The sequence below is a fragment of the Pithys albifrons genome, chromosome 1 (genome assembly GCF_047495875.1).
Source record: "Pithys albifrons albifrons isolate INPA30051 chromosome 1, PitAlb_v1, whole genome shotgun sequence".
Taxonomy (NCBI): Eukaryota; Metazoa; Chordata; class Aves; order Passeriformes; family Thamnophilidae; genus Pithys; species Pithys albifrons.
The window spans coordinates 38670468-38693400 of record NC_092458.1 but is presented as its reverse complement, the minus strand read 5'-3'; the positions used below and the strand labels follow the sequence as shown (position 1 = coordinate 38693400).

At 36.6% G+C, this 22933-nt stretch overlaps 1 long non-coding RNA gene across 1 annotated transcript; it reads right to left on the bottom strand.

The window, feature by feature from the left end:
• Positions 1–6461: 6461 nt before the first annotated feature.
• On the bottom strand, positions 6462–18418 carry LOC139679093 (uncharacterized). Its single transcript, XR_011699133.1, has 3 exons — positions 18319–18418; positions 7482–7591; positions 6462–7097 (listed from the first exon to the last, which is right to left on the bottom strand). It is a non-coding gene; the product is annotated as an uncharacterized lncRNA (long non-coding RNA).
• Between the last annotated feature and the right edge of the window lie 4515 nt (positions 18419–22933).

Below are 22933 nucleotides of genomic sequence, written 5' to 3'. Positions count from 1 at the left end.
TTGACCTTGAAATTTTGAGGTATGTATAAAAAACCACAAAAGCTGTGAGGTAATTTATTGAATATGCATCTATTCAAATTATTATTTCTATATTGTTATTTGAACTTCACTTATAAGGCTAACATGACTTTTTGTTTTAAGATTTTCAGTGATGTTCAAAAGTAAAGCAACTTTCAACATACTGTCAGCATTAACAGGTCTTTATTTTCTTATGAGCATTTATTGCTCTTGATTGGCATAGAGATAGCAAAGTTCAACAAGAATATTTCCTATATTTAAAGCTACTCAGTAGTAGGAAAAAATGTTTAAATATTAAGCATGTTTCTCAGCAAAAGAGCTTTTAAAACATCTTTTGAAAAATGTTTGTATTTATGCCTCTAGTGACTGGGAATCAACTATGGATAACTTTTCAGCTACTAGAAAGAAAATTGCCATAAAACATTATTAAATATTTATATTTGTCTGCTTGCCTTGTTAGTATTTTATGAATAAGCAAAAGCAGATCCTGAAGATTTTCTTTTCACTGAGCAATTTCGGATAAGAAATTTTCATATACTATTGCAGGAAAACAAAACAAAAGTCAGAAAAGATGGAGCATAGTAGGCAATTATTGCTCACAGTGTCTATATACTTGTAATTGATCTCTATATACTTGTAACTGATCTCAAACTCTCTTCTGTAATCTGAATTATATTAATCTGAATTACATTAATCTGAATTACAAAAATAATTACTGCCTTGCCTGCAGTCTTGAGTTATGCACCAATGAATACTGGGAAAATTATGTCAAGGAGTTTTTTATTTTTTTGTTTGCTTTTAATGTAAGGGAACACAGACAAGTGTATTAATTCCATAATGAAATTATTTGAACCTCAATAGAAATAATTTAATGTGACTTTATCACATATGATTCTGAAAAACCAACCTTTTAGACAATAAAATAGTTTTTCTTAAACTGATTGTGTTTCCTTTTTCACATGCTTCCATTACTCAGTGTTTAGTGTATATTTATTTTCAAAGCAATATTTACTGAAGTTTTATAGTTGTGGAAACAAAACTATTCAAAATAATCTGGATTTTATTTTAGTGGTTGAATTTTCCTTTTGCTTTAAGAAAAGAAATAAAACACCCACTAAAACACACACACAAGACTGACCAAAACTGAATTTTAAACTCACAGAAAATGCTGTACAAAAATAAATTACTTGGTTGTAACTGCAAAAATGCCTAGCCAGTCATAATGTTATTAATACCATAACTCATTGCAACTAAAGCAGTAAAATGTTGATTAACTGTAACCTTAGAAACCCACCCACATCTCGCTACATTTCCTCAGCTCATCTACTTACAGAAACAAGCAGGTCATATGTAGACCCTCCCATAATCATCAACACATTTTGCTTTTCATTCCATCACTCCCCCATAACCTGAAATTTTGCTTGTGTTTGTCTAACAGCAATTCTTCAAAAATTATTCATAGACCAATGGAGTACTGAATCCACAACCGGATTCGTCAGCACAAGAAAGATGTGGACCTGTTAGAGTGGGTCCAGAAGAGGGCCATGAAGATGATCTGAGGCCTGGAGCACCTATCCTACAAATACTGGTTGAGAGACCAGGCATTGTTCAGCCTGAAGAAAAGTCTCACAGGAAACTTTCAGTATCTAAAGGGTACCTATAAGAAAGCCGGGGAGGAACTTTTTATGGGGGCAGATAGTGATAGGAAAAGGTTAAACTAAAAGAAGAGAGATTTAGATTTGATATTAGGAAGAAACTTTTTACTCAGGTTTGTAAGGCACTGGAACTGGTTGCCCAGAGAAGTTGTGAATGCCCCACCTTGGAAGTGTTAAAGGCAAGATTGGATGGGTCCCTCAACAGCCTGATTTAGTGGGTGACATCTCTGCCCAAGGCAAAGGAGTTGCAACTAGGCGGTCCCTTCCAGTCCAAGCCTTCTATGATTCATTGATTGTTATACAAAATAATATCTTCTGATATTATAGCAAAAGACAAAAATATTAATCAAATAGATATCATCTCCCAGTAGCAGAGATTAACTACCACTGCACCTCTTTTCAAGAACACTAAACTTTAATTGGTGAGGGTAATAGTGCCTTTGAACTTTTTAACAGGAGGCACTTGAACACATTAATAAAGTAATTGACACCTGAATTCAAAAGCTTTGCTGCATGTTGTAAAACAGGCTTTGATCTTTAATAATTTTTCAGCCAAACCACTTTCCCCTTTTCTACACAATGATGAAGAAAAGACATGAAATGTGAAACTACTTGTTATTCTAAAAAAAACCCAAACCCAAACCATCTCAAAACAACCATCTCTTTTTAACTGTTTTCTTCCTTATCCACAACATACAGATGATTAAAACAGAACTCCAACAAGCAAACAACTCAGTCCTAAGCCACACAAACATTTTCAGTTGTGTTTATTTTATTTCTTTCAGGTTCATTTTTTTACTTGAAAAGATGAAAAATAATCTGATACTTCTGCAGAATACTCAATGTGAGGCTCTGTTGCAGTGGCAGGGTAATCATCATCAGTCCTCTCCAGGCTCTATGTTGAATGTTTATATTTCTCTCCGTACTTTCTCTTGAACTCAGTCCTGCAATTTCCAATGTTCTTGAATCTCTAGTTAAAAATACAGAATTATTTAAATAGTTGTTTAATCAATTTATTTTTTTAATTCTAAACACTTCGTGAAGGTCAGATCATTTGGATCTTTTCTGATCAAGTGCTCCTTTCATTGCCTTTTGCCTTTATAACATCAAACTACTCCCTATAGATCTTCTTTTCATTAATCCAAAAGTTTACTTTGGAAGTATGTCCTCTTTTTCTTCCATCTTTAGTACACCTTGGGACATACAGGTATAAGGAGAAGCTACTTCACATCGAACTCAAGTATAAAAAATCTTAGGCTGGTATGTTTGCAGGGATTTACCTTTTTCCCTTTTTTTTTTTTTTTAATTTTACTGTCTTTCTTTTTGAATTCCACAACTGATAGTTTTATTCCTTTTCTGTGTCTAGAGTTATATACGTTATCTTTGTAAATATTGAACTTTAACGAAGAATGCTTCTGTCAAAGTTAACAATGGAGAGATATACTTGTCACATGTTAGGTATCTTTTATATAGCCATGGTAATTTATCTAGCTTTTAATTTAAACCAACAGAAACACAGAAGTGCTGAGGTTAGCAGGGATCATGAGATCATGTAGTCTACCAGCCCTGCTCAAAGTATAGACAGCTGGCTGTGTCAGGCCCTGTCCCATTAGGTTTTGTATTTCTACAGGCATGGAAAAAGTAATATGGACAACTTGTTTCAGTGTTTGACCACCACTGTATAAATAAATAAATAAATAATCCTCATAGTTCAGTGAAATTTTTCATGTTTCAGTTTGTACCAATGTCCTCTTTTCCTATCTCACTGGGGGCCTCTGAAAAGAGTCTGTCTGTCTTTGTCATTCATTACAATCAAGTATTTCCTGGAAATAAATTCATATTTTTTCACTATAGTATCCCTACCACTAAAACAGTAGACATGTTTAATTATGGAGCAGTTGATTTTTTTTCCTGCTGCTTATCTTCACTTATCACTGAATGAACTTCTGCTTATTTCTGTCAATGATGTTTGTTATTTTCCTATTCGGTCTTTGACTAGGTTTTAAATAATCAAATTAGCTGTGAAACTATGTTTAATAGATTACCTGAACTTCAGGCAGTTTTCAGAGTGAAACTGAGGTATGAAATTTCTCTTAATACCCAAGTATCATGCTAACCTGTGAAAGAACAGAGAGATCCTCTGGAAAACTGTCTCTGAAAAGGAAACATTATGCCTACCAAAGTGGTCTGTGGCTGATCTATTTTGCAGTAGGCTGAAGGTACTAGACTGCAATGAGACTATGAGCAAGCCTGTCTGTATAACACAGTGTAGATGTTTCAGTTCAACTGGTACCAGTTCTGGGATTGCTAATACACCACTATACTGTCTGGCGCAGCTACAAAAAGATTTTAATAGCTGCAAAGAGATAAGGGAGCAGGAAAGAAAAAGAGAAAGAAACCCCAACAACAACAGAAACCCAAACCAAACCAGAAGACACCCTAAATTTATTCTATCATCTTGATGAAATGTTCAGAAGTCCTCGTCTTTGACCAACCTCTGCCCAAATTGCTATGGCAATAGCAACCACTTCTGAAAACATCACCTTCAAAAAAGAAAGTAATTCCAAGAGAGGCTTTTCTGATCAGGGCAGATATATGAAATAATGAATGCTTAGTGCTTTTGATGAACCCCTTTTTTAATGCAGTGAGTGTAATCTTTGTCCCATTGAATTTAATTTTTTGATCATAGTGGAACCTATCATACTCTGTCGCAATGGAGCAATCCTTTCATTTGTATCAACTACAGAGACTTTTATAGCTAAATTGAAAAAAACTAATACTACTATGCTGTTGTTTTCTTGAAAATCTTGTTATGTAGACATGGTAGATAAAAGCAGATGCAATGAAATGGGAGTACTAAGAAAACGAACAGGAGGGAAAAATACATTTAAAAAACCCTCAGAAATGGAGAGTACTGTACTAAGTTTCCTAGACACCTGGTTTTTTGGGATTTTTTTGGTTTTTTTTGGTTTGGGGTTTGATTTTTTGGTTAGTTGGTAGATTTGTTGTGCATGTATTGTTGTGGGTTTTTTTCCTACACAATTATTAGAAACATTCAGGTTGGAAAAGACCTTTAAGATCATTGAGTCCAACAACTGACCTAACACTGCCCAGTTCACCAGTAAATCATGTCTCTTAGCATCACATCTACATGTCTTTTAAAGACATCCAGGGATGGTGATTCAACCACTTCCCTGGTCAGGCAGTTCTGGTGCTTGTCAACCATTTCCATGAAGATTTTCATGATATCCAATCGAAACCTTCCCTAGTGCAACTTAAAGTAATTTTCTGCTGTACTGTTACTTGTTACTTGGGAGGAGAGACCGATGTCCACCTTGCTACAACTGCATTTCAGGTAGTTGTAGAGAGAGATAAGGTTCCCCCTTGAGCCCCAGACTAAATAGCCCCAACTCCCTCAGCTGCTCCTAGTAGGACTTACTCTCCAGAAAATCCACCAGCTCATTTGGCCTTCCCTGGACAGGCTTCAGCACCTCAGTGTCTTTCTTGTAGTGAGGGGCCCAAAACTGAACACAGGACTTGAGATGCAACCTCCCCAGTGATGAGTACAGGGGAAGAATCACTTCACTAGTCCTGCTGGCCACACTGCTTCTGACACAAAGGAGGATGCCACTGGCATTCTTGGCCACCTGGGCACACTGCTGGCTCATGTTCAGCATCTATTGGCCACTACCCCCAGGTCCTTTCCCACCAGACAGCTTTCCAGCCACTCTTTCTCCAGCCTCTAGTGCTGCATGAGGTTGTTGTGACCCAAGAGCAGGACTCAGCACTCAGCCTTGTTGAACCTTGTAGCACTGGCATCAGCCCATTGATCCAGCCTGTCCAGATCCCTCTGCAGATCCTTCATACCCTGCAGCAGATCAACACTCCTGCACAACTTGGTGTCGTCTGCAAAATGACTGAGAGTGCACTTGACACCCTTATCCAGATCACTGGGAAAGAAATGAAACAGGACTGTCACAAATAGAAAGCCCTGGGGAACCCCAGTGGTGTTACATTGTTTATATATTATAAAGCAGAAAATATGGTAAAAGAAAGGATATTTCCTATAATATGGTGACTTTTAACTGTGTGGCACTGTGAAAGTAAGACTAATGTATTATTTTTATAAGAGATTAAAATCATTTTGTGTTGCTATGGAAACCTCTGGGGGGGTTGGGTTTTTGTGTGTTTGTTTTGAAGGCATCAGTGAAACCAGCATGACAAAACAAACACTTTGATCCAAATAAAAGGATGCATTTTTAAAATGTTTTACCACATTCAAATTATTGTGAATAATAATGAATGCTACTATAGTAGTAGCAATGAGGAAGCAAAAACATAGATATAGAGACTAAAAACTGTCAGGAGAACCTCCAGCGTGATACCAAGTGATGGAGTATCCAATTCAGATGTTGTTCTGTCTTCCAAACAGTGGAGCCACATACTGCATCACACTACTGTGGATAGGAAATATGTTTGTGTTTAAGCTGTATGACATGCTTGGAAGCAGTAGGAAAGATGCTGTTGCTCTCAGGCCTCCAAAAGGAGCTGCCATGACGATAACAGCATGTTGGGGCTAACTGTCCAAGTGTTCTCTTGTTGGTGAGAGAAGGGACCCAGAACTAACGTATTTCTGGTCCTTCTGATTGCCAAAGTAGGCCATATGTTCGTGTGGTATGGTTTGAAGAACATATTTTCCTCATTTAGGCCATGATGACCAAGTGCTTAGCTGCACGCTGAAACACTATCAATCACGCAATTTGCATATTTTATTTTTTTATCCCACAAAATATTAATCCTCTTTTTTCTTGGCCTCATTCCTCTCTTTCTTCTCAGCCTCAAGGCTGTGAGATGTTGACATCCAGGTAGATCACCTTTGCTGTTTTGCTGGCTTGTACCACTAGAGAGAGCCCTTTTCTTGTCTGTCAGTTGAGATCTTTGAAATCCTGCTGGATCTTGTCTCACTTTTGTACATCTTTGATATTTACCTCTGAGGTCATTGTGCCCATGATACGCTGTCATATAGTGTCCCACAGTCCTGAACCATGATACAAATTCCATGAGTCTTATCAGCCGTAAATAATATATCTGATACAACTTGTCTGTGATGTCAGATGTCCACCAGTGGTGTCAGGTGACAGAATTGCTGTGAAACCAGCATTTAGCTGTTTTATAAATTTTTAATTGGAAGCTGTCCTCCAAAAGTCAGATTTATAAACTGTGTAGCAGTGGAGTCACAGGAAACGTTTTGCATGGTCTTGCAGCTCTCACATGCAGTTTGTTCTTTATAGGCATTACTTCTGTACTTTCACATAATCACGGACTGCTGACAACTTTTAAGGAAAATAATGTGATTGCTGGAGGGTCTTGATTTAGACACAAGGCCATTGGACAACTTGAAGCAATTTAGAATCCAGGTGCTGACTGAAGCAGGAAAAAAAGAAAGAATAATGTCAGATGGATGTTTAATTGCAAGCACGTACATGCATTCACAAACACCTCTCAGTGGTACACCTGCGTATATGCTACATACATAGATGAACACACTGCTTACCTATATCTGCAAAGGAAACCATGGTAGCACAGAAGCTACTGTCAGGTTTTCTATTAAAAGATGATTTAGTAGCAGATGGAAAAAAGACACCAGTGCCTAAGTGAACAGAATGGAGAAACCAGGCAAGCTTTTACAAAAACTCAGTGTTGTTGCCTTACCGTCATCCCAAAAATCTTGTTTTGGCAGCTCGAAGTCTGCACTGCATATGTCAAATGGCACTACCATCTCACATGGGCTGAGAGACTAAGTATTACCTTCATAGTGGAATTGGTTTGGGATGGAGTAGGTGTTCTTATAATTCACAGCCAGAGTAGGGTGGGTAAGCCAGATGATGGTCCAGAGGTCCCTTTCAACCTCATCAATTCTGTAATTTTGAACAGTCACAGATTAGTGATATGAGACAGTGATATGATCTGTCCTCCTAACACAGTTTTTCCATCATTTGATAATATTGTTAACCCTAGGACTAAGTCTGAGGCTTTGATTTTGAGAGGGAACAGTCAATAAGGATAACTCAGATCTACACAACCATTAGAGTGTTAGATAAAGTGAATAAGAGTTGTTATTCACCAAATACCACAACATCAAAACTAGAATAACCTTAATGAAACCAGTTTAAACAAAATAAAAGAAAATATCTCTTTATGCAGCACATAATGAATTTTGAATTTTACTGTTATAGGAAATAATGGAAGCAGCTAATGTTAGCAGTTTCAAATTCATGGATGAACAAACAGAAAAAGAGCAAATCTATACTGAAAGAAATGGAGAAAGAGAGACATGCTAGAATGTCTAATATAATAATCATGAAGTCAGAGAAGGAATGATGGGAGAGGATCACAGACAGGGACATGTGTTCTCCCTAAATTTGTCTCTGGTCATCCCTATAGGAACAGGTTGGTCTAGAGTGATCTGCCCAGGAAAGCATGACATAAGTTACTCTGTTATTATTGGTCTCCTTCTGAGTGTCATAGTTTTATTTCCAAAACTTTTAGGAGAGGATCAAACGAAAGATGTGATTAATGAATGTTAATCAAAGAGCGGAGAACAACAATGCAACAGCAATTGATATGAAAATTATGGGTTTTTTTCCCCCAAGCATTAAAATTTATTATTTAGGCTATTAAATCCATGAAGAGGGGTTTTTTTGTTCATTTGGTTTGGGGTTTTTTTGTGTGGTATGGTTGTTTTTGTTTTGCTAGAAATGACACATATCATTCTTGATTTGTGCTAGCTTGAGGAGACCTGATATACACGATCACAGCAGGACTAGAAATAGGAACTTTTTTCATAGAAGAAATAAACAATTCTGGTATGCCAGCTCAAGAGATAACAGATCAAATACACTCCAATACCATACAAATTAAAATTATTTAGTTTATTTACAAGGTGCTTTAAAACATGATGTATTTTGTGTTTGTTTGGTTGATTATTTTTCCTGCCATGTTTATTTTCTATATACTAAGGGAATTTGTATTATTTTGTTTCTACTATGTAGAAAATATATTTCTAAAGCTTTTTTAAAATAGAATTTTAGAATGATATATAGAGTTTTTTGCAGCACTAATTTAGGATGATAGGCAAAATTCACTAATGATTTCTTTCCTTGTGGCCATCCCAAGCTTATGCCTTAAAACCATTTCATCTATACTGTCATGCATTCTTTGGAAATATAATATGCAAATGAAAATTCTAATTTGCTAAGGACAGATGAAGCCTGCAAAGTTTTGATTACTACCCTTAAGTAAGAAATGAGGGAAAAAAGGAAGGATCCAAGGCAAAAGATATTCAGTCAAGTGCAAAGCACATATCAGGAGATTAAAATGACAGAAATAAGGGTAACACTATTTTAAGGCAGAGAAGACTTTTGAAGAGAAAATGGGAGCAACTAAGACAATATGAAAAACATTATTTGAGTCTCTATATAAAAATGACTACTATACTGAACATTGATAGAACAGTTTCTTAATATAATAGCTAGGTTGGTAGTAGTGAAAAAACTAATTTAAAATAGAACAGACAATGAATAAGTATACACAAAACTGAAAACAATTTTCGTATTCAATGAGCTGTGATGTCTGCTGGTTTGTGCATTTCTGGCTTTTGTAGTTTGGGATTATTATGTAAATTCTCTCCCCTGCCACTAACTGCCCATGCCAGCAGTTAACAAAAGAAGTAGTTAACTACTGATCACTTGGATGGGGGCAGGTTTGTCTCTTTTGTTTTTTTGGGGACATCTTTTTTTCTTAGCTCGGTGGAAGGCAGGAGCGGTGGCTGCCGAGGAGAGAAGTGGCTCTGCTGGCACTGCTGGGGCTTCTGGCTGAGCTGCTGCTTTTTTTTCTCCTTGCCGTGGCTGTTTCTCCTGGTTCCTGCATCTGGGATCCCGGCCTCTGTTGCAGTCTGACCACCGCCTGCACCATCACAGCCTGCCCGCCCCGGCTGGGGCAGTGACCCAGGAGAGAGAGAGGTTTGCAGCTGCTTTTGCAGGACACGTGGTGGTTCCCCACTTTCAGCTTTCTTTTTCCTTCATCTGGGACAAGAGACACAGAGTTCATCTGAGAGCTAACCACTCGTCTGTCTCGCTGGAGAGGGACTGGGAACTACTGGGAACTCACTCCGCAGCCAGCCGGGCTGTGACATTTGACACTGCTTAAGTATAACTTTCCTCCTGGAGGAAAACCTGCTGGGTTTTGTTGTTGTTTGGTTTTTTTCTTTCTCTTGTGGTGTTGGGGAAGTGGTTTGCACTAGTCAGTTTATATATAGCAGTTAAGAACAGTTATCCTTCTATTAAAATTCCTTTTTTTCTTAAATTTGATAAAGAGTGGCGTGATTATTGTGGAGAAGGCCCTCCTCCCCCACTTGTGGGTAAACATTTTTGGTTTTTTTCCCCTCAAACCAAGACACTGGCAACCTAGCATTATTGTTCCCTCAGTTTCTGTATACTGTGATACTTTTAAATCAAGAATTTCCATCAAATATATCTTAGATAAGATAAAAACTAAATGAGTTGAATTTCTGTGATTTAGGCCTACACTTCAGCTAACTATTGGATCAGTCAACCAATATCACTGTATAACTCATTTAAAGAGGAAATACTGAAAATAATGTACAAATTTATGGTGAAAAATGTACGCTGAAAGTCTTCTGGAGTTAACTTATAAAGCAATATTTCCACTCCTGCTGTTAAACTAGATCCAATGAAATATTATGCATATCGAATTGTGCTGTTGTTTTTCTTTTAATAGAAACATTACTAAATTTGATTTTATCCTATATTCCCCCTCCTCTCTCCAGTTTATATTTTTTCAACACTTTTTTTCCACAGTAAACTGTCTAGCATTATGAATTTGGATGCAGTTTGCTGACTTCTTTATTCACTTTGACTTCTCTAGTGAGTGAGAATTCTAAGAAATCTGATTTAGCTAGTTAACACAACTACATTTGCATTGCCTTTGTGCTGTCATAGTGGTTTAACACAGCTGAAAGATCCCACCGAGTCTAGCAATGTGTCTTTACTCATAATATAGCAAGACTCAGCCAGGCTGTTGTCTTGTGCAAAGTACTCTGAAAATATACTGCAGGTAATAATCCCAGCTCAGAGAATTTCATAATGCAACAGTCAAAGCATAATATCCATATAAAACAAGTAATCAGGAAGAGAAGAAAGGGGAAAAAAAGTTTTTTTTCCCCAACTTTATTTTTTTGCTTAATAAAATTACAGCAGGTAAGTATGATCCATGTTATATATGCTCTATAACTACAAAAAGACATCATTAAATAAATACAGACTCCATTTCTTGGTTTTATTTTTCTCCATCTCCCATAATTTTTTTTCAAGCATCAGTGTCCAAATGCCTTGACATGTACTGTAATAATAAAATTCCTTCACATTTCTGTCTTTTCTTGAAAAATGTAAGTCTCAATTTTCCCTGTAATTAATCTTTGCATTTGTTACTAGCTCCTTGAGCAGCATATTTACCAAATAATTGGAAAGTAGTTTTTAATGGGGTTGCTACTTGCCTTACAGTTTAATATCAGTCATGGAAATAACAGAGGCAGAGTTCAAAATGTGAAGCAATGTTGTGACGTGTATTATTTTTCTTTTTGAATACTGAAATTTTCTCTGAAATACTGAAATTTCCTCTGGTTCAAAATGCCACCATATGAATAGCTGGATAACATCTAAGGGTCTAGTGGTGGCAGAATCTACCTCTGTAATACTACTTGTTCCGAACAGAAATTTTACCAATTTGCAATGAAATTTAAATAAATAGTAAAAAAGATTTTTTTGCTTTTTTTTAAATTAAAGACTTGTTTAATATTTATTTATAAGTTCTCAGTTCAACTGAATGAAAAGACTACTTCTGCAGATCTTTTCATATCAAGAAGAGTAGAAAAACTCTCAAGAAAAGTGCTACTAGGTTGCTCTGAAAGGTACAGAGTATTTCCTAACCTCTCTATATGTTGCTGCTGCACAACACTGGCCTTCTTCTTGGCTGTATGTTCAGCATTCGCCATGCTGTAACAGTGTATGATAATATATTTGACTCCTTTGTTGACTCTTTTCCCTTAGCACTCTCTCAGAATTCATCAGCTTCCTAAAAACTGTTCAGAGATGCTGCAGGTCTCTTTGGCCCATGTGTGTGGTCTGCTCCCAGACTGACTGGGTGACATGAAAGAGGGGTAATGCTGAGCCTTGGAGCTGAGGCTCTTCTGCTGGGACTTCAGCAAGCCCAGAGAAAGTGAACAGCAGAACACAGATCAGGCCTGGTATTTCTGTTTGGCATATGGGATCAAATAATCTGAAATACATAGTTTTGCTCTTGTGCTGGTTTAAAGGTGAACCAGCAGGGGAAATGAACTCACCATGAGAGAGATTATAAGTCAGACCTAAAATTTAATAATAATATTACAATAACAACACTGACACACAAGGGAAATTGCTTTCAACTCACAAAACCCCAGCAATATAACCCAGTGTCCTGGGGCACAAACCCAAGGGGGTTTGTTAGCCCTTGTGCTGAGACCCCTGTGGTTCCCCCAAGTCCAGAGCAAAAGGAAAAGAAAAACCTGTTGGTGCAGGCGAGGGCTGTGGTCTGGGCCAGAGCGGGGATCTCCTGCTGTTAAGGTCCTGCTGCTGCTCTGAATCCGACAAGAAGTTCCCAAGGTCTTCTTACCCACCACTTATGTACCCTCAGGGAGCACTCAGTCCCTCCCCCTGGGCGGGGACTCACACAATGGGTGATTAACTCTGGGAGCCAGGGGGTGTTGAGCTGTTGATGGCCCCTTAGCAGCTCCGCCCCCTCAGGCTGGGTGTGAAGTGATAATGGCTCCCTGGGCAGCTGCTGCTAATGGCCCATTGACCTTGGGGAATGAATAGAGGGGGTAGAATACACAGCTTTGATCACCCCCACAAAGGGTTAGCTGGTCCCTCCTGCTGAACTAGGACAGCTCTACAGAAAATAAATGAAATCTTAACACAACAGTACTGGTAGAGGACTTTGTAATGGAAACTGCTAAGGAGATTTTAAGAACAACAGGGTCAGATGAGCTGTTCCCCTGCAGACTGGCTATGGATTATCAGCTCTGAAAACTCCCATGGCTATGTGCCACACCTTACAGTTGCAAGCACAGCAAAAATTGAAGCATGGTAGAAACGACCTTTGAAATTCACACTAAAGTTCCAGAAAATTACTGCATTAAAAAGATCTACTTTTATGAGGTTTTATTTTGTTTCTTTGGGGAACCGCATGTGTGCACACCTCTTCCTTTTACAGTTCAGCCAGATTATAAATTCTGAAACACTCAGACGGGGAGTGGAATATTTCTTTATGTATAGAGTTCTTTTTCATAATTATGTTTCAAAATATGATATCAATAGAAAGATGTGAAAGTAGTGCTGACTTACAGCAGGAGGTAAGCTACTTCTGCAACACCTCTCCCACCCCCATCTATAACATGAAAAGTACAAATCAAATAGGTTGGCAGAATGACTGGGAATCAACAAATTTATCTTTCTTATCCTTTCTTTATCAAGCCCATATGAAAAAGAGTGAATGCACACTTGCACAACAGTGAAGTAAAGCTATTATCCTAAAACTGAACAGTAACTGCAGCAAAATGCTTACATTTGTCCTTTCAGTAAAAAGGAGAAAAATAGAGTATAGGAGGCTGAAAGGATTGTACTTCTATTTTTCCAAGTACAGCCACTCAAACAGCTATGGTCTGAGCAATGAATATTTCAGAGAGAATGCCTAGTAACATCAGAGGGTGATAGAAGTGTCTGAGTATGAGGGATAAAAAAACCTCAGTAACTGTGAATGCTATAGTAGAGTTGCTCTGCTCAGCAGGTAACTACTGAACTTTAGAGTACCATCCTCACAGCTCCCAGATGACTTCTGACCAAGGGAGAGAAATCTGAGGGAAAATGTAAGAGAGTGTCTTTCTCAATCTGGAACAAAATGAAGCAGGTGACTTGAAACAGATAACTTAGTTTCTCTTTCTAAAAGAGAATATTGCATTTTCACATTGAACATATGCTGGAATTAAAGACAAATGAAAATAAAAGAAAAAAATTATAAATTGCCTTTCCTTTTCTGAAGCTGTTCTTCCTTCTGTTTTGCAACATTTCCCTGGCTTCCTCCTTAGACCTTTTTTGATATTTGTTTTCAGAAAATAAAATTTTCTGTGTGAGTGAGACACTTGTCCTAAATGAACCTCTTGATATTTTTCAGTCTTTTCTCATATTCCTCACCATGCTTTTCAGCCCTCTGATTAAAGAGTTGCGTGTCTAATTCTTCAGGAACACTTGGATTCCTCAATTAGGACTAAAAGATAATTTAGGTAATTAAATTAGGTTAATCTAAAGTATGAGTTTAAACAACAACAAAAATCAAATCACAAAAAAACCCCAACCCCCCCAAAAAAACGCAACCCTCCAAAAACCTCCAAAATCCCTCCCCTCAAAAAATGCAGAAAATTCAGTAAATCACATCCATCACCATGTGCTCACAAAAGTGCATTCTGCTCCAAACCTGTGTGTTTCATAATTTGGTTTGGTTTTGGTTTGGTTTTTTTGGTTTTTTTTTTGTTTTTTTTTTTTTTTAAAGCTAGAGAACTTATCAAACCTTTAATGTTCAATATAATCTTCAGCCCAATGGAAGCTGCGTTCTCTGGAAGATGCCTTCAGGGCAAGGGAATATTATAAAAGAGGGCCTTGCTTCATAGACACATAGATGGATAGCCATTCAGAAAAAGAATATGTTTGAATTTAGAACATTGACATAAAAGATGAGGAAGCCTGAATTTTAATTTTTTTTCTAGGCATTGCATATAAATTTTATTCAATAACAGTTTATATAAACTATGACACATATTTATGTTAATTGAGTTTTAATGGCTACAGATTTGGGAAGGAGGTAGTGTAGAAGAACATTTAGCTCAGCTGTTCTTGCCCTGCAGATCGAAGAATCAATTAAACTTGCTGATTTGTCAATTAAGTGAAAGACCATGCTTGTAGCATCCAATGAACAGAGATAACGCCTTTTCTGGGATTACAGCTCAAAGAATAGATAACTTGTTTTATGAAACCAAATGTCTGCTGTGCCCATGAATGTTTCTGACACTTTCAGCAACTTAAGAGGCCATTACTGTTCAATAACTATGGCCATGGTGTTCAGACTAGAACTCTAGGCAACCTTTGTTTGGAAATTAAAGACATAAAATTTGAAGCGTATTTCAATTTAGAGGACTGCAGCATAAAAAAACTTTCTAATTTTGTTTTTGAAACTTGAAAAGTAGGAGTAGTGGCACAAGCTAGAGTTAATGTGTTCATTGAACCTTTGCTTATGAAACATGAAAGTTATGAGACAAAGTGATGAGTGTAAGTTGCTTGAAAACAAATAATTAAGTTCATACACAATTTTGTCCAGTACTTTGACACATTTTTATCAATTACTTATTAAAATACTTAATATTTATGTTACAGAAGTCAAAAACTATGGCTTCTCTACTTGTAGATAGAATTATTTGCTGGTAAGAATACTGCTGAACAGGGATGAGACACATGTTATCTGAAATCTCGATAAGGGCATATTCTTGTTACCTCCTCAGGTATAAATAAAATATCTCAAACAAGACAGGTCCTTTGGCACTCCCTGTGCTGCCAGCATTCAAGTACACTGTGGCCTATTAAATGCCAACCCTGCCCACAAACAGTTTGAAATAGATCTTACTGTGGCAGATAATCTTAACATACAATGCCCTGTGAAACTGAGTAGTTTGATACTTTTGAAATTGTGGTTATTCTTAATATTTGTGGTATATATCAGTCTAATATGAATTGAACAAATGGTTACTTTTTTCTGACTATTACACTGTTTCACAGTTTTTTTGCTAATACACACACCTCTATCTCCCACACCCTCCCGTTGCTTTCTCCCTTTCATCAAAAATGTCATTGATACCATGAAATTCAGCATTTCATTGCTAGATTTCTGGTTGAATGCCTCTGTCATTGAAATAGCAACTCCAGCTCGATTTGAAGGTTCAGTCGGTCAGAAATCTCCAAAGTGGAGTGAGCCCACCCTTTGGGGTGTGCAAGATGTTCCAACGGGTTTCAAGAAGAAAGTATTAGAACTATGTAGAAGATGAAGCAATTCTTAATAAGTAAACATAACTGTTTATCTGTGTTCAATTTTTTAATTATAGGGTTGCATGATGAGAAAAGTTGGGCAATCCCTATTGTACACTGTGGTACGTTATGTAAAACAGAGAAGAAATAATGATATTATTATTGATGTGAAATCCTTTTAGGCCTCAAATTGCTCCACATGCTTTCCTATCACATTCAACTGTATGCAAGTAATATCCTTGCTGTCATAATAAAATTACCAGTCCGATTCTGTCTTAACACAGATAGTACTTCAGAAAATTTGCAATAAGATGTTATAATGGAGAAAAAAACCAAAACAACAAACCACGAAAATAACCCATCTTAAATATGCTTTAAATGTTTCATTCAAATCATTGATCTCGATACTTCTATACTTGGTTAAGAGACCTTTACAAGAGATGATTTAACTGAAAGTAGGTGTGATGAATCTCTGAAGTTTTGTCTCTGTAGCTGAGGAACCTATGGTAGTTAAAAATGACTCTTTTTATTTTAAAATAATAACATATTTAAGAACATTAAATAAAATTAAAAAATAAAAGCACAAGATACTTTTTGTGTACAGTTACCTAATGCAATTTTATATAGGTGAGCAAATAGGAATTAAATACTTAATAACTTCTGTAGTCAAACTGAATTTTTTTTAAATTATACTAAATATATTATAAATTAATTGCAACTACAAAAACAAGACACATGTTGTCTTAATGAAATTGGTTAGGTAAAGTAATGTAGACATTTACAGAAGAATGTAACAGCAAAAGCACCTACCTACCAAGATGAAAAAAGGGTTTTTTTACTTTTCTCAGTATCTAGAAAGTTAAAGAGTCACTTCAGGATATTTAACTGCTAGCTAAGTATTACTGTAAGCCAGAATTAAATAACAAGCTTACAAATATGTCATTAAAAAAAGAATAAAGGAACTTTAAAATTTTTCATAAATACTGAATCTTTATCTCTGAGATGTAACTTTTTCTGTAAGTTTCAGTTGGAGCAGTAAACTGAAATTTAAATTCCAAAATTACCCAAGAAAGCAACAGCTACTTTTCTTATCCCTGCCTTTACTTGGCAGTACAATATACCCTGCTACTCACCATTTTAGGAGCAACTTGCTTTTAAAGTATCTGTGCATAATTTGGCATAATTTTTATGCAGTTCAGCACAATTATGATTCAATTGGCAGTCTTTGCTCTATGGAGATCATCTTAGCCTGAAACGTAATTACCACTAATCCCTGGAGTGTGTGGTCCTTCCAGGTCAAGGATAAAACCATTGGCATAATGAGTAAGAAACCTGAATAAATTACTGACAGTTTGGTTTAAGTTCCATGTGGCTAAACAGGCATTAGTATCTTAAACTGTTGTTGCATTTTTATCTTTGAAATGCACATTCTAAATTTATTAGAACTTGCAGTGTTTTAAACAGTTTTATATTTCAATAAGAATATGATATAATAGAAACACAGTTATTAAAACAAACACCACAAAACCCCAACACAACATGCATTATAACTAATGGAATAAAAGTGCAAGTCTTATTATGTCTTTATCATGGCCAAAAAAAAAAAAAAAGGAACTATAACAGGTTTCCAGTCATTGATCGTCAACCAGCATACTGTGGCGGTGTCAAAGAATATGCAAAAGCTAAACCAGGTTCAGAAGATTCATTTCAACCAATGCCAGGCATATACAGTGTCCACATCTATGTCTAAATCACTTCATAAGGTTCTTTTGATAGCTAGTGTGTACAAATAAAGGTACTTTGGGATGTGATTTGTTTTCACCATTTTGGATTTATGCTCAGAAATACAGTACTATGACTGTACTTTCTGCATTATGAACTGTGTTTTTTCTGCAGAGGAGCTATCTTTTTGTCTACAAGGATACAATTCAGGGACTGGATAAGACATAGTAACCCGTTTTTGTTCCTTTATTTTTGATTCTAAAGGAGATAGTGCAAAATTTATATAAATAAATAAATAAATAAATAAATAAATAAATAAATAAATAAATACAGATGAGATTTTGAAATCCAATACTTTAAATTAATTTGCCCTGTTTGAAAATGTGGTCTCTAAATCTACTCAAAAAGCAATAAATTCAATTTTATACTGGCCATAAAAATAACCCAAAAAACATAAAACAAACAAAACAAGTATTATCACTCTCTGAGAAAGCAATAAATTGGATACAATCACAGTGAAAATATAATTTTAAGAATAGTATAAGATTTTAAAATAGAAAATATGCTTATTATGCAGCCCTCATTTTTGATCCACAAATTAAAATAGTAATAATCATGAGATATAGACAGGAATTTTTGCTAATTTTCATATCACACCTTTATTTCTGAGAAACAGTATAGGGCTGTTCAGTCACTTTACCAAACATTTTTGTAAGTAGACAATGGACTTATCTCACCTATAATTTTCCATCTATCTCAGGCATCCTCTTTCTAATGGATCTGTTCTTCCCATCACTGTTGCCAGCACTCAAAACTTTGTACATGTTGCATTTTATTTCTCCACTCATTGTTCCAGATGCTGACTTCCAAGCACCTCTTTATGTATGCTCTGGGATGTCTGACAGTTTAATCTTCTCATCACAGCCCAGTCAACGACTATTCACATACTTCTTGTTAATGAAGCAAGCTAACCTACTCAGTAGATGCAATATTACTCTCAGTTTAAAATTCTGAAGATAAGCAGGGGAAGAGAAGTAAGGGACTCTGACAGACACTCACTTCCTCCACTGATGTCTGTATAGCTTTATCAGAGAAACTTCAGTATTTGATGTAGAAGCAGCCAGAGCCCCTGAAAGATCACTGGAAAACATAATTCAGTTAAAACCAATTTGTGTCACTTGGAGTCACAGACACAGTGGACCTTAAGAAATGCACATTTCAACATGTGAGCCCTACATGTGAATGTAAGAGGATAAGAGATTGGCAAGGATTTCAAGCATGAGGATAGAAGTATATATTGCAAGACAGTCTGTTGAGATTTTTAGGCTCTTACTGGCACTTCAGAATGAAGCAAGGACTGCTCTTAAGTGAACAGTAATGTTATTCCTATTGCACATAACAGGAGATTAAACACATTGATTACTTTCAGTGAGCAAGCTCACTTCAAACTAACAGCTAATAAAGATGAGGATTTCGACAGGCTCTTCTGAAAATTGAAGAAAACACTGAAAGCCTGAAAACATTTAAACACAGTTTAAGGCACTGTCTGTCCTTTGAAATAACAAGCTGAATGGTGAAAATACTTCTTCCAATAATTGTCTGAACTGAGGAAGTAGACGGTAGTGTCCATTCGTTGGTCTTCAGTGTGCTGAGACATAATAGCAAAAATATGAGGCAATCTTGGTTCTAAAGAGGTTATAATGAAAACAAAGTGAGACAAGGAAAAAAATGTTAGAGAAAAAGAATCATCATTAGATCAGGAGTTTATATTTGTAAACCACAGATCAACAGTCTTCTGATTCCCTGGCTAGTTCCTAGAATACAGTAATATTTTTTGTTGAATAGTCACACACACAAAAGACAGAAAGGGCAATACTGGAAGGACTGATTGTCAAATAGGGCTCCTTGAATAGGAGTGAGGTATTAAAAGTTGAGATTTACAGAAGAGGAAAAAAAAGAAGATGTATCAAAAATTATTATCTCCTAAGAAAGCATATTCCCCCTCTGAAGCCTCACTGTTCATGAGATTCTTTAATAAGGTGCCTAGCCCCAGTTTTCCATTTACCCCCAAAGAATTTTACTTCACAGGTAATGTTCAGATGAGCTAAAACCTCTTCTGGTCAAAAGATAACTTGATGGCATTAGGCTAAATACTTCTTCATGGAAACACCACTTCAGAAATTGGATTTTCTACAAATTCAGTGTTTACCAGGTTTCAGCATTAGATATTCTGAAGACTGAATGCAGAAGGAGCATCAATTATAATCACATCAATAACAGAATCAGAATTATTATCTGAATGTGGTTAAAAAAACCCTTTTACATATTGTGTGGAAAATTTGGTATTCCTCTACTTTGTGTTAGCTCTGTGTCTTAGAAAACTTGCCAAGTAATGAAGTACTGGCATTTGCAAGAGTGGTTGGATATCTGGCAAAGTGCATATGTTTGAAGAATTTGATGCAGCTTTAACTTGCAGCTGCTGCTTACACAATCATTCTGCTGTGTTTTTAGGTCTCTGATGTATGCAAAAGACTGATTATAGTTTGGCACAGATCCTGGTGGCTTAACCAGGGGGACATTTCCCTTAATCTCACCTGCCAGTGAAGTTGCAAATGAGCCACAATATTTGAGTCTTAGCAACAGTGGTTTGTAATCAGTGATTCCAATTATGGGATGAGGGAATAATAATTGACCACCAGCTGTCAGAGCAAATGGGCAAGAGAAAGTTATTAACTTTCTGTCTTGACCCTCAAAAATGTAATAGAACAGATAAAACAGGTAAATTTTTTCTGTCTTGAAAATAAGAAAAAAAAATCAAAATGCCCTCTCTTTTTTGGTCAAGAGGAGATAATAATTTAGTTTATCTAAAGAAATATTTGTGAGAAACTAAATGTAACAATGGTAGGGCAAGAAGTAACATCCAAATTTCTTTATTGAATATTAGATGTGTGAAAGCTCTTTACTTATGTTTTAAATACGGTATTTTTACACAATTATATTCCTGATAGGGCCAAATATATAAACATGCCAATGAGTAATTAAGAGAAAGTAGAATATATTTGAATTTTCAATATGAATATATGAATTTTTAAAATAACTTACTCTGGTGTGTGAATCAAAAATAAAGTTTTCTTTTCAGTATCTAGTTTTAAGACCGTCAATGGATCATCTCAGTGCCTAAGTCTGTTTATAACATGAAACTTTTTTTATGTATGCCTGCTTGATTGCCTAAGCAATTTAAGTTTTCAAATTTTTTCCTTCTGAAACCATCTGAAATTACTTTCCTAACAAGTCATTTTGACCGATATCAAGTTGCATCTACTTATAATGTTACATTGGATGGGATTTTTAGTTCTTACACTTCTCTTCAGATAAGATCTCCTCCACAAGGTGCCAAATGCCTTTCCTGTGATACACCAAAAAATTTGTCTTTATAGAGTAAACCAAAAACTTGCCTCCTGAAGATGTGGCTCTTACAAAGAAATTCCATCTTCTAAGAGCACCCACCAAAGCAACTCTATCACTCCCCTCCTTGACTGGACAGAGGAGAGAAAATGTAACAAGCAAAAGGAGAGATCACTCACCAATTGACATCACAGGCAAAACAGACTCAATTAAGGGAAATTGCATTAATTTATTACCAATCAAAACAGAGTAAGATAATGAGAAATAACCCCAAATATCCCTACCCTACCGTTCTTCCCAGACTCCACTTCAATTCTTTCTTCTCTACTTTCTTCTCCAAAGCAGTGCAGAGGGACAGAGAATGGGGGTTGTGGCCAGTTGCTTCTGATGCTCCTTCCTCCTTGCATTCTTCTCCTTTTCCACTTTGGGGTTGCTCCCATGGAAGACAGTGCTGCATGAACTTCCCACAGGCTGTATGCAGTCCTTCATGAACAGCTCTAGCATGGGTTCCTTCCACGGGGTGTAGTACTTCAGAAATGGTATGCTCCAGTATGGCTCCTTCCCATGGGGTCATAAATCCTGACAGCAAACCTGCTTCAGCAGGGGCTCCTCTTTCCGTGGATCCTCAGGTCCTGCCAGGAGTCTTCCCCAGCATGGGTTCTCCACAGTCACAGTTTCCTTCAGGATACATCCAGCTGGCTCTTGTGTGGGGCCCTCCATAGCTTGTAGACAGATATCTAGTCCAATGTGGTCCTGCAGAAGGAGAGTCTGCCTCATCATGGGCTGCACCATGGGCTGCAGGGAAATCTCTGCTGTAGCACCTAGAGCACCTCCCCTCTCTGTTCCATCTTCACTAACCTTGGCGTTTGGACAGTTCCTTTTCTTCCACCTTCTTAATTCTCTCTCTGGCTGTTGTTAAGCAGCAGCTTTTCCCCCATTCTTAAATATGTTACCACAGAGTAGCTAACATCATCACTTATGGGTTCAGCTTTGACCAGTGGCAAGTCTGTCTTGGACCCAGCTGGCATTGGCTGTATTGGACATAAGAGCAGCATCTTCTTAAAGAAGCCACCTCTGTAGTCTCTGCAGCTACTGAAACCTCGCCATGTAAACCCAATATGGTGACCTACTGCATGAGAGACTACTCGGAGAAGAAACTGGACTGCTGTCATGTGCCCAGATCTAAACTCTGTATGAATATGAATGCATATAACTGGAATTGGAAACAAAGATAATTCAAAACCTTAGGATGAGAAAATTCTGAATGGGAGACAACATTAAAGTAATGTAAAGAATTAAAATGGACTTAGACTTATATCTGGTCAAAGATATAATTAAAAAAAATCTTCCTTTATCTTTCAACATTATTTGTTAAATCACTGAGCATTTAGTAGTTAAAAAGTGTATTTTTTCAACTTGGTGAGCTCTCAATAGTAAATGGAGTATCAGCAACAGCAAAACAGCTGTTCTGTCCATTAAGCTATTACTGTTGTTATTTTATTCTTGCTAATGCAGTTAATATTTTCTTAGTCATAATTTGCAAAACAGAGTTCTAGAAGCCTCAGGGCTTGGCTAACATATAGTACAATCCTTTCATTTAACATGAAGATTGTCCAGCTGAGAGGTAATGCAGTAAACATTTATAAAAATATTCCTGCTCAAATTTCTGTGAAATATGAATCAGTCTGGATCTCAGCCAACCATGTAGAATTGTAGACTAAATTCCCTAGAGTTTTAATATTTCAGGAACAACTGCTCTAGTTTTTTGTTATGCACTCAGGAAATAATTACTAGATTTGGATCTTTGTTTTGATTCTCTTTTGTCTTAAGTTTGCTCTTGAGATACTGGTGCTCCAGTATATAGGTGGTAAAATGATGAGGGAGAGAACAGATTACAAAATAGAAAATTTAGGCAGGCGAATTTATGAAGAAGAGTTAGATAATTTC